This window comes from Pseudorca crassidens, chromosome 8 (genome assembly GCF_039906515.1).
Source record: "Pseudorca crassidens isolate mPseCra1 chromosome 8, mPseCra1.hap1, whole genome shotgun sequence".
Classification (NCBI taxonomy): Eukaryota; Metazoa; Chordata; class Mammalia; order Artiodactyla; family Delphinidae; genus Pseudorca; species Pseudorca crassidens.
In genome coordinates this window covers 94,893,325-94,906,214 of record NC_090303.1, presented here as the reverse complement: position 1 = coordinate 94,906,214, position 12,890 = coordinate 94,893,325, and the positions used below count along the sequence as shown (strand labels likewise).

Below are 12,890 nucleotides of genomic sequence, written 5' to 3'. Positions count from 1 at the left end.
ACCGATTCCAATTTCTTTTCTAAAGTATAACTCCAAGTCTCTCTACTTTACATCCATGATCCCACCCACAGTAGAATAAAATAATTAAAGCTCTACACATGGCCTAGGCAAGTATAATGGCATTGGTTGTCTAGGTGTGTCTTGATAAAATGAACAAAATGTAGAAGTGAAGTGCTCAGTGTAAATTCTTTGTATACTATAGCTTACTAGTGCTTGATATGAGCCAAACCATGAGAAATCACCTCTTACGAAATGATATCTAAATCCCAAGATAGCGTGGTTGGTTTTTCACATGACTGCTATTTCTTAACATGAGTGCTAGTGGGACTTCCCCGGTGGTCCAGTGGTTAAGACTCCGCGCTCCCAAAGCAGGGGCCCTGGATTCGATCCCTGGTCAGGGAACTAGATCCCGCAAGCCGCAACTAAGATCTGGCACAGCCAAATAAATAAATATTAAAAAAAAAAATAGGTGCTAGCATATAATATTTAAACATATTCACTACTATGGCAATTATATTATCCTCCTCAAGCTCCACAATATTCATGGAAACACAGATATGAAAAGACAAACTTGGAAGAAAAAGGTGTCATCACTTCAGCTTCAAGAGGTACTACATGAAAACGCCTACAGGAACCAGAGGATGGGTCATTTTGCCTGAAAATGCACTGATTCAGAAATGTACATTCACCTGCTTTAGAGTGGGAGAAAAAGACGGGTAGATACTTGCTCAGTGGGTGCCTGTGTGTGTCTCCTGGCTCTACTCCACTTGCTCATGAGGACAGTGCTTTGCCTGGTGCCAAGCACCGGTCAGTCTAGTTGGGGAACCTACCAAAATAGCCTCGCTAAAAGGCCTATTTGTGGAGACCGGCATTCTCTGCCTGCCTGCCAGGAATCTAGCCGGGAAGGCTTTCCTCAAATCACATCCTAAATGGCTCAGCAGAGAGAAAGGTATACCAGACATAGATCTTTATGGGCTTCAAACCAGCCCAGCCTGGTTCTGCCAGCTGTGGGTGCTGCCGAGTATTGCTTCCTCCTCCCAGGACCTGTTCTTGATAACTCCACTCCCTCCTCTCAGTATTCCCAAATTACCCTTTTTGCCACCTCCAATGGCTGCAAAATTTGTGCCTTCATCTGGTTTCCTTTCCTTGGTGGACACCAAAGTTGTCCTAGGTTTTCCTCAAAGGCAGTGGTCTCCCTACTCTTGGCTTCACATTAAAATTGCCCGGGGAGCTTTTAAAATCTCGATGCCCAGGCCATTAGGAGTGGAATTACTGTGTCATAAAGTTGATGTACATTTAGCTTTACAAGAAACTGCTAGAGTTTTCCAGAGCGATTCTAGCATTTCATGCTCCCATCAACAGTGTAGGAGAGTTGTTCTACATTTTCACCACATTTGGTATTGTCAGTCTTTTTTAATTTGGGCCATTCTAGTGGAGGTGAATGGTATCTCGATCTCGTTGTGGTTTTAATTTGGATTTCCCTGACAACTAGTAATATGGAGCACCTTTTCATGTGGTCCATGGCCATTTGAACACCTTCTATTATAAAGCTACTATTTGACTTGTTTGCCCCTTTTTTTAATATTCAGTTGTCTTTTTATTATTTCTTTGTAGAATTTTATTGATCTGCAGCATTTGTGTGTATATTCTTAAAATATATATATATATAAAATATTCAGCCTGTAAAAAACTAAAAATAGAGTTACCATATGATCCAGCAATCCCACTCCCAGACATATATCCAGAAAAGATGAAAACTCTAATTCAAAAAGATACACGAACCCCAATGTTCACAGCAGCACTATTTACAATAGCCAAGACATGGAAGCAACCTAAATGTCCACTGACAGACGAATGGATAAATAAGATGTGGTATATATATAATACAATGGAATATTACTCAGTCATAAGAAAGAATCCATTTCCAGCAACATGGACTGACCTAGAGATTATCATACTAAGTGAAGTAAGTCAGAAAGGTAAGACAAATATCATACGATATCACTTATATGTGGAATCTTAAAAAATGATACAAATGAACTTATTTACAAAGCAGAACAGACTCACAGACATAGAAAACAAACTTATGGTTACCAAAGGGGAAAGGGGGCAGGGAGGGATAAATTAGGAGTCTGGGATTAGCAAATACAAACTACTACATATAAAATAGATAAACAACAAGGCCCTACTATAGTATAGCACAGGGAACTATATTCAATATCTTGTAATAAACTACAATGGAAAAAAATATTTAGTCTAACAATCTATGAACAGGATATAGCTCTTCATTTATTTGTCTATAATTTCTCTCAGCAATATTTTATAGTTTTTAGTGTAGAGGTCTTGCATGTCTTTTGATTAAATTATCCCTAGGTATTTAATATTTTATAATGTTACATACAGTAATGTTAAATGGGGTATTTAAATTTTCATATTTCAATTATTTGCTGCTAGTTTATAAAATTTTTGTACATTAACCATGTATCTTGTCACTTTCCTAAATGAATTTAATAGTGCCAATAGTTTTTTGTAGGTTCTTTGAAATTTCATACTGAAACAATCATGCCATCAGCAAATAAGAGAACTTATATCTCCCTTCTCAATCTTTATGGCCTTTATTTAACTAATTTCACTGGCTGGAACCATCAGTACAATCTTGATTAGAAGTAATGTGAGTATACATTCTGCCTCTTTCCTGATCTTACAAAGAAAACATTATTTCATCATTGAGTATAATATCAGCTGTAGATCTCTTATAGATCTCCTTTATCAGATTAAGAAAGGCCATTTTTATTGCTAGTATGCTAAGAATTTTTATCAATGGAGGTTGAATTTATTGAAACGAGGGAATGGTTTCTCTCCTCTATTTTGTTAACACAGTGATTTATATTGAAAAAATTTTGCATGTTAAATCAGTCTTGCATTCCTGGGATAAGTCCCAATTAGTCATAATGTATTATTTTTATATGTTGCTCTATTTGACTTGCTAACATATTGTTAAGAATCTTTGCATCTATCTTAGTATGTACTATTAACAACTTTTATTCTTGGTAGACTATATTTGTTACTTGCCCTTTCAAAGAGAATCTGTGGGTTATAAACTTTATGAATCCTCTATGTCTAAAATTGTTTGCCCAGCTAAAATAGGCTAGCTGAGTATAGAATTCTACATTCAAGTTTATTTTATCTTAATTACATGAAGATATTGCTACTTTGTCTTCTCAAAAACAGTATTACTAATGTTATTCTATTTCTCATCCCTTTGCAGTTTACTTTTCTTTTCTATGTAAAGTTTCTCCTCAGAAGTGAATTTCTTTCCATTATTTTCTTAAGTTTCATTTTATTGTTTCTAGTTATGGGTGTTTGTTCTTCTGTTTGTTTTTCAATCTTGCTTGGTAGCCAGAGAAACCTTTAATCTTAGGAGTCATGTTTTCTTCACTTTAGGAAAATTCTTGGTCATATTTCTTTAATATTATCTCCCCTCTATTCTCTCTCTTTTTTCCTTCTGAAACTTCTTTTAGCTGAATATTTAGGTTCTGGACCTATTCTTGTCTTTGACTTTTCTTTAATATTTTCAGTATTTTGGGACATGTTCAGGGAAGTTTCTCAGCTCTGTTTTCTAGCACATTTTTTAATCCCTTTGTTTTTTTTTAATTAAAATACATTTTTTTAATTAATAGAATTTTTATTTTGTTCTTCTTCATAAGCACCTGTTCTTTATCATAATGTTTGGTTCTAACTCTTTGAAGCTAGTTTTTGGAACAAGTTACCTCCTTTGGCTCTTTGAGAATATTAAATATTACTTTAAAATCCTTTTTAGGCTGCATTATGACCTTTAATTCCTAGGTTATATGTTCCTTTGGTGGCTGAGTTTATCTGTGTTTCTGTAAAGACATTGGTGTTACTTAGCAGTTTTGTCATTCTTAGCTGTTTGTACAGGAATTCTTTCCACACTCTGTGGCAGGAATTTCTCCTAGTGCAGTGGCTTCACAACTGTGTAGATACTAACCCTGAAGATGACTTAGTTTTAGATTTGTCTGCTGGGCAGAGACATATCAGAATTTGTTTCCAAGAAACACAGCCCTAGTTCCCGCTTCACGATAGTAAAGCAGCAGACTCTGTGGTGGTTTTGAGTTTGTTTTACTCTTTTAGAAATGCTTCTCCAATTCTGGTTCATGATACTTTCTCTTACTTGAGTGTGGCTAAGAATTTGTTCATTTAAAAAATATGCATATATCATTTTAATGGGTTTTGTGTAGAAGGGAGATATTTTATCAAATTTCTCATGTGCCACCTTGAACTTAAAAAGAATCACTGATATTTCTAGTTTTCTAAAATATTTTGTAAAGAATAAGAATTATTTTTAACATCCTTTCAGCAACGATTGAGTTAAATATTACTGTATCCTCTGTTGTGTTGACATGATATATTACATCAGTGATTTCTGAAGAGAAGTTATGAGTGCCTCAGTAGCTGTTTGCTTGATGTTAAAGAATATTTTAATAGTTCCTCTGGGGTACTTTTTATTTATTTTTTTAATTTTGTATTCCTTTGTTTTGTTTTCCACTTCCTCGCTCTTTTAAAAGCGAGATCTACTTAAGTCTGGTATTAGAATTTGTATGAATGGATTTCCCTAGATCTAGTTTTATCTTCAAATGATGACTGGAAGAATATTTCTCTGACCTTACTATTTCACTCAGACTTTGGTCTGAAGATCTGGTTCCTGTGTAAAACATTTAGTTAAATTTCTAGTATTTAGTTGTCATTTATCACATTATTTTTCCTAAATTTTCCTGCTTTCCTGTTGGGTCATTTCTCTTTGTGTGGGGAAATATATTCCTGGAAAAGTTGAAATTGATTACTATATTTCAACTGAGTAATAGTCTCTTTTTTTCCTAGAGAAAAACTATAATACTATTTTTGAAATGAAACGCACCTGTTGGTCTAGAGGTTCTACACTTCACTGAGGGTATAACGGTCCAAATTATATTCACTTCTGTCTCTGAAAATACTATATTCTTTGTGTATAGGTCTGAAATGTGAAAAATACAGTACTAACTAGAGACCTAGAATATTGTCCTAACCCTGCACCTCATAAAGCTTTGCAGTAATTTCTTTTTAACCCGGAAATGGCTTTCTGGCTTCTATTTGGCAAAAGTTCCATATGTCTTGGAGAGGCATGGAGAAGGGTACTGAAGTCTCCATTTTCCTGCTTGACTTTCCTTCATTGTTATTGTTTTAACTGCTACTGCTCTTAATATTCAATACCAAAAGCACTACAGACCTCAAACATAAATAAAAATTTTTTCTGCTTTTGTAAATTTAAAAAAGAAAAAAAGAATCTTTGCATCTAGTTTCATGAGAAATACTAACTTCTAGTTTTCTTTTTTTCTTTTAAATATCTTTGTTAAGTTTGGTATCAAGGTTATTCTGGCCTCATAACATAAATTGAGAAATGTTTCCTCTGTCTTTATTTTCTTTAGGATTTTGTAAAATTGGTATTATTCCTTCCTTAAATATTTGATAGCATTCACCAGAGAAGTCATTTGGGCCTGAAATTTCCTATTCAGGAAGCGTTTTTTAATTATAATAATTACAATTTACTTAATAGATACAGTATTAATAAGATTGTCTATTTCTTCTTGTGTCTATTTTTGTAAGTTGTGCTTTTAAAGGAATTTGTCTCTTTCATCTAAGTTTGTAAATGTATTGCCATAAATTTGATCATATCCCTTTATTATCATCTTAATGTCTATAGTATCTGCTTTGCTATTCCCTCTTTCATTCCCAATTTAGATAACTTTTGTTATCTCTTTTTAATTCATCACTCTAGGTAGAGATTTATCAATTTATTGATAATTCCAAGAAATCACCTTTTGGTTTCATTTATTTCCTCTATTTCTTTTATTTTCTTCTACCTATTTTTTTTATTATTTCCTTCCTCTACTTTTTAGGTTTAATTTCTCTTCCTGATTTAGCTTCTTAAGTTAGAGAATTAGATCATTGATTTTAAGTCTTTTTTTCTGTTCTAATATAAACATTTAAAGCTTTAAGCTTTAAGTTTCCTGCTAAACACATTTTGCCACATCCCCACATATTTCAATACATTGCATTTCCCCCCAGTTTTATTGAGATATAATTAATGTATAATGTCTGTAAGTTTACAGTGTACAATGTAACGATTTGATTTCACATATATATTGCAAAATGTTTACTACAATAAGATTAGTTAACACATTCTTTACTCACATAATTACCATTTTGTTGTTGTTGTTATAGTTACAGTGAGAACACTAAATCTTTATTCTCATAACAAGTTTAAAGTATACAATATAGTATTGCTAAATATAGTCACCATGCTATACATTAGATCCCAAGAACTTATTCATCTTATAACTGAGAATCTGTACCTTTTGACCAACATATCCTCATTTCCCCCATGCCCCATCCCCTGGCAACCTCTATTCTACTCTCTGTTTCTATGAATTTGATGATTTTAGATTTCAAAATAAGTGAGATCATATAGTACTTGTTTTTCTCTGTCTGGCTTATTTTATTTAGTAATATAATGTCCCTTAGGTTCATCTATGTTGTTGCAAATGGCAAATGGCAAGATTTGCCTTCTTTCTCACAGCTGAATAATATTCCATATTATATATATGTGTGTGTGTGTGTGTGTGTGTGTGTGTGTGTGTGTGTGTATACACACATCCATCTTCCTTATGCATTCATCTTAGGTTGTTTCCACATCTTGGTTGTTGTGAATAATGCTGCAATGACCATAGAAATGACCACCTCTCTCTGAGATACTGATTTCATTTCCTTCGGAATATATACCCAGAAGCAGGATTGCTGGATCATATGGTAGTCCTATTTTTAACTTTTCAAGGAACCTCCATACTGTTTTCCATAGTGGCTACACCAATTTGCATTCCCATCAACAGTGTGCAAAGGATCTTTTTCTCCACATCTTCATTAGCATTTGTTATCTCTTGTTTTGATAATAGCCATTCTAACAGGTGTGCTGTGATATCTCATTGTGGTTTTGACTTGAATTTTCCTAATGATTAGTGATCTTGAGCACCTGTTCATATACTTTTTGGACACTTGTGTGTCTTCTTTGGAACAATGTCTATTCAAGTCCTTTGCCCATTTTTTAACTGAATTGTTTTTTTGCTATTGAGTTGTGTGTGTTCCTTAAACGTTTAGGATTGTAACCCCTTATGAGATATATAGTTTGGAAATATTTTCTCCCGGTTGGTAGGTTGCCTTTTGTGTTGATTGTTTCCTTTGCTGTGTAGAAGCTTTTCAATAGTCCTTTTTTATATAGGATAGACCGCTCTGTTGATGCTGAGTGTAAAGCCATAATTTGCCCCCCGAAGGTCTTTTCTGATGCTTTTATTCCACTTGATCTCTCGGTAGCTTTCTTTTTTTGATTCAGGTACTATGAGAATGGCTGAGGGCTCAGGGCAGTGAATTAACAGACATGTGCTAGTTTCCTATAGCTGTTTTTAAGATGCTTAATTTAGTTTACAGAAATTTGACATTACGTGCCTAGGTGTGAGTTTCTTTTTATAAAATCTGTCTGGAGTTTGCTGATTCTGTTCAGTCTATGAGTTGATATTTTTCATTAGAGAAATTATGAGCCATATTTCTCCATACGACTCCTCTGGATACTGCCCTCAAGAAACTTTTTTTTTCTTTGCTCTCTCAAACAACAAAATTTTTTTTCTCTTTCTAAAATTTTTAAATTAAATATAGTTGATTTACAATGTTGTGTTAGTTTCAGTGTACAGCAAAGTGATTCAAAGTGATATATATATAATTGAATATATATATTATATTCAATTATATATATATTCTTTTTCAGATTATTTTCCCTTATAGGTTATTACAGAATATTGAGTATGGTTCCCTGTGCTATACAGTAGATGCTTGCTGGTTATCTATTTTATATATAGTAGTGTGTATATGTTAATCTCAAACTCCTAATTTAATAAGTGGAGTGTCAGACCTTTCCCAAAAGTAGTCTCACACACCCCTATGATCCTAGACCACCACTAAGCACCATGTCCAGAAATGAGCTACTCTCTTCTCCTAGGAAAAAGGACCTGCAGGGCATATTCGCCATACTTAAAGTGTTCTTAATAAAAAATTTATCAACGTGTTTCTCCCTTGAACTTTATTATCCTTACGCATTTTGCAAGAAATATCTTGCAAAAGGTAGAGAAGGAGAGATGCAGAATAGCAGGGGAGCTGCAATTGAATAAACTTAGAAATTTCAATGTTAAGATCTAAGGGTGATGCAAAAAATAATAAAACATATTCTGTTTAGTGTAGAATCTTCCATTTACTTGGGGGAATACACACCATCATATAGGGAACATTTAAGTGGTGACAAGAGGCTGTATGTAATTCAGTGTCAAAATTTTTGGCATAAACAAAATGTGTGACCAGAGTTCAGATCACAATTTAAGTGAAATGACATAAACAAAGGGGCAGAAGTGAGAATAAGCATAGTATATTCTGTACAGGTAGGTCAAGGTCAGATTGTAGAGCCAAGCTCAAGAGCTGAGTCTTCATGTTAATGGTCATAACAAAACCTTAAATAGGGAAGAGACATGATCATAGCAGTGATTTTATAAAGTTTTGTCTGATAGTGTTTTCTAATATTGATTTGAAGGGGAGGAGGTGAAAGTTTTGGGAGGTGAAAGTTTTGGAGGTGAAAGTCATATTAATATAATGACTAACAAAAATAAAGAAGTTGAAGAAGGAAGTTGGATTGAGTTTGTGGAAAATGGTAAATGTGGTTTGGAACTTATTGCAACTGGACTGACATCATGTCACCTAGCTGGAAAACACCAGTAGAGCCTTGGAAATGAAGCTAAAATTCAGATTCGAGGACAGAACTAGAAACAGACATATGGTCATCACAAGAGCAGCTAGTCTGGAAAATATAAATTTTTAATTGGGTTATAAAGGTAGAGGGAAAATGTTGGTAAGGTTGGAGGCCATAAATTTCTGGCAGCAGTAAGTGGGCAAGAAGTAATGAGAATCATTGGAATAGGCCAGATGCGTGTGCGCGTGCATGAGCGTGTGTGTGTGTGTGTGTGTGTGTGTGTGTGTGTGTGTGTGTGTGTGTGTGTGTGTGTGTGCACCTTCCCAGCACCTCTTTCTTCTGAGAACAACCACATCCACCTAGCGGTAACTGCTCCTCATGCCCCAGTTAGGATGTTTACCATGATCCTGCCCCTGACTATATTTGCTGGGTCTTTTCTAGTCCCACCAATGTCTACCTTTGGGATTTTTCTAACTCGATCCAAGAAAAATTTGTAAGACATGAAATACAGCAGCTTCTCCTGGCTATGCTTCCTGCCATATTTCCTATCACAAGAGGAAACGAGCAGAGACAAGAGGTAGATATGGCAAGACCTAGTTTTATTTGGTTCTTGATGTTCCAGAGGTTCAGCTATATCCTTTGCCTGCTTTGGTTTCATTGTACAACCCTTTATTATATGCCATGAGCCAACACATACCACTTTTGCCTAAATTAGTTTGAATTGAATTTTTCACTTGCAACCAAAAGATTCATGATACAATGATAATACATAACCCATGAAGGGAAGAGGGGGATGTGACTGGTGAGTAGTACAAAGGGTTTCAGTTAGACTGTAATGTTTCATTTCTTGGATTAGGAGATGGGTGTTTATTATATTATTCTTTATCCTTTTTTGTACATCTGAAATATTACATGATATAGTTTTTAAAATACTGCATCAGAGACTTGACATTACACGTCATCTAAGTACTTTGAATATGTTGTTGCTGGGGCATTTACCTGGAGGCACACCGCTGTATAATTAAATTCACTCTGTCCTACAAAAAGTCTGATTTGGGAAAATTTACTTAGCACTAAATAATCTAGTTCACTTTCTGTGCCAAAATTAGTTTTCAGAAATGAAACAGATGACATGAAATAAATTTCTGAGCCTATAAAACTTAATTTTCAATATATGTTCTCCAATTTCAAAATTACTGGGCAAATGTTCTATTCATATTTAGAAGAACCTACACTTAAAAAGAACTATTTTCCATTTATGAAGCAGAATGCAGTTAAATATGGCTCCTAGTTAACAGGATTCAAGGATAAATTCTGTACTTTACATCTCAATGCACAATATTAACCTGAAATGGCAATCCACAAAAGAAAATAAGTTTTTAGTTCCAAATCAAAGACATGTAACAATTAAATGTTTCTAACTTTCAATTTGTATTTTTTCAATGAATTTAAAATATTGTCTCCAATATCATACATTTGTGTTATGTGTTCAGTTGAGTAAAAATAAAAAGTTTCATATAGTTCTGGCAAGTGTTTGTCTTATGCTTGGTTAACTTCATTCAGTATATTCATTGTCAAGTACCTACAGGCATTTGAGTTTGTAAACCACTGGTTTATAAGCCACATTACTATAAAAACGTATAAAGGAAAGGTGTATTTCTTCACTCAGAAGGAGGGGGAAAGATCTCTGAGGTTTAACTTCGGCAGAATTACACACAATATCCATCACCAAACAAAATGATGAAATTTGTGGCTTAATGTACCTCCACTGCAGTTAATTCGCTGTTTACACCAGCCATCACCACAAAATCTGTAGGTCTTACCTTTATAATTGTGTATCTGGCCAATTCAAGAAGCCAAGGAATAGTGTTCCTCAAAAATGATTTCACAGAAATCATTAACACAGAAATTGCCACGTTTAAAAAACATTTTTCAGTTTTGCTTTACAATTTCCAAAATCTTAAGGCCATCTGTTAGCAAAGACGCTTCAAGTTTTCTTCTCATGAGTCCATTTTGATAAGTTATATTTGTGTAGTGATTTATCTAGTTTATCAAAGTTTAAAACTTTAATGGCTTAAATTTACAGTACTTTCTTACCATCATATTTCATAGAATCTAAAATAGCATCAATTGTTAAGATACATCCTTATTTTACACACTACTAAAGAAGAAAAATTCAAAGCTGTCAATTAAACAATGCTTTCTTATCAGTAACTATGATATATCCTAAATCCAGAGATGTCATAATGAGAAAAAAAATGTGTTTCTCAGAGTCAGTGAAATATGGTATATTTTAAATCTCAGTGTATATGTTCCTTTGTTAATTTCTAATGTTGCTTAGTAGATGCATGGAGTACAACAGACTATCGTGTGGTGAATCCTATTCACACAAAGCCCTGTTTTTTCTGTAGTTCCAGACCTTTCAAGTGTGTCTGGTACACGGCTTTAATTACCACATCCATGAATATTTTAGCACAGTGGGTTTCTTGACGAATGATGCAATGAGCAGGTTTCAGTTCTTTGCCATTGCGAAATGTTGCCACAGTGGTTTAAATTCAGTAATAAGTCTGACTTTAACACCTACCATCACAGAATTTCCCCCTAGTCACGCTTACTAATTTGAACTTTCTATAGTAAAATATCAAAGCTTTTCTTAGTACACAGATATAGATCATTTCTTGAAGTTGTAGATATCATGGGTACCATTTTAATAAATGCATTGGTTGCATAACCTTTTCAATCAATATCACAAGTAAATATAGCTAGCTACTTGTAATGATTATTTATACCCTTGCTTTCATCTGCTGCAATTATAAAACACCACAGATTAATTCCTCTCCAGCAAGTGCTCAGGCAATATTCTAAGCAACAGTACTTCTGGCTATAATATATTCATGAATGCTTGATTCTGTTGAAGTCATATAATTTCTCCTTCACTTCGTAGACAATCTTTAAGAAATTCATTGGCTGTAAAGGATTTTATGGCCTCTTTTCCACAAAAGCATTTGGGAAACGTTCTATTTTCATTCAGAAATTAATCGTGGAAAATCTAGTTCTTTCTTTCAGTTAATTGAGTTTTCATCATATGTCTTTTCTATAGAGCAGCTGTTCTTTAATTTGTTTCATAACTGTATTTAAGTTTTATTTTTTGGTGAAGACACATTTTGCATTTTCAATACATAAAATATTGTTTACTTTTTGCAAAGAAAGATGTTCTCTCCCATTTTTCTGAAAGCATATAGACTCTTCATTCTACTTTTTGTTTTCCCTCTTTCAATAGACTTTAAACAACTCTTGCTCTACTCCAGGGAAAAAAAATAGCTATGTAAACATGATAATAGCTTGTACAGTAATTGGATTCCTTCCAGTGAGATGGTGAGATAGGAGGCAGACGGAGGGAGCCCTGGCCCCTGCTCCAACAAACTACTGCCCGGAAGGAATGTGTTTTCAGCAGTGTCAGATCTTCTAGATACCTGGATAGCTATTGAAATCTCCAAAGCTTCAAAATGTTAATTCAAATTTCTTTCTGTTTAACAGATCAAACAGAATATAGCTGCAATCTGTGGGCCACCAGTTTGTAACCTCTGCTACCAATTTGCAGCCTCTCCCTAACGGGATATGAGAGAGTATTTTTCTGTTTGAGCAGAAAAGAAATGAGGAACTGAGACAAAGAACCATGAGATAAACTCCTAAGAAGGTGCTATTTAGGCTGAATAACTCAGAATGTAATGCGGGACTATTATCTACTGGTGCACATAGCCCTGCAGAATCCTCCTGAAAGTTGCTGAGTTTCCAAACTAGAGAGAAGGGTAGACTCTTTCATCTTACTAAGCTTCCTGTCTGTTAGGCCTATAGTCTGGAGACCACAAAGAGGCTCTGAGAGCTCCCAGTATGGAGAGAGTGGGGGCTGGGTGGAGTTCGAACAGCCACAGCCCATGAGCAATTACAAGTCAAACTCTGTATTGCACTTGACTTATTAGTTCCTAGATCACAATGTTTCTCCATCAGAACTTTAGATATCAATTTATGGTCTTCTGGGATTTAGAATTTT

General features: G+C 34.5%; 1 protein-coding gene across 2 annotated transcripts in view; it reads right to left on the bottom strand.

Annotated features, from left to right (window-relative positions):
- The window catches only part of MGAM (maltase-glucoamylase), a 139,518-nt gene that overhangs the window by 108,494 nt on the left and 18,134 nt on the right, over window positions 1-12,890 (bottom strand). The window lies entirely within an intron of this gene.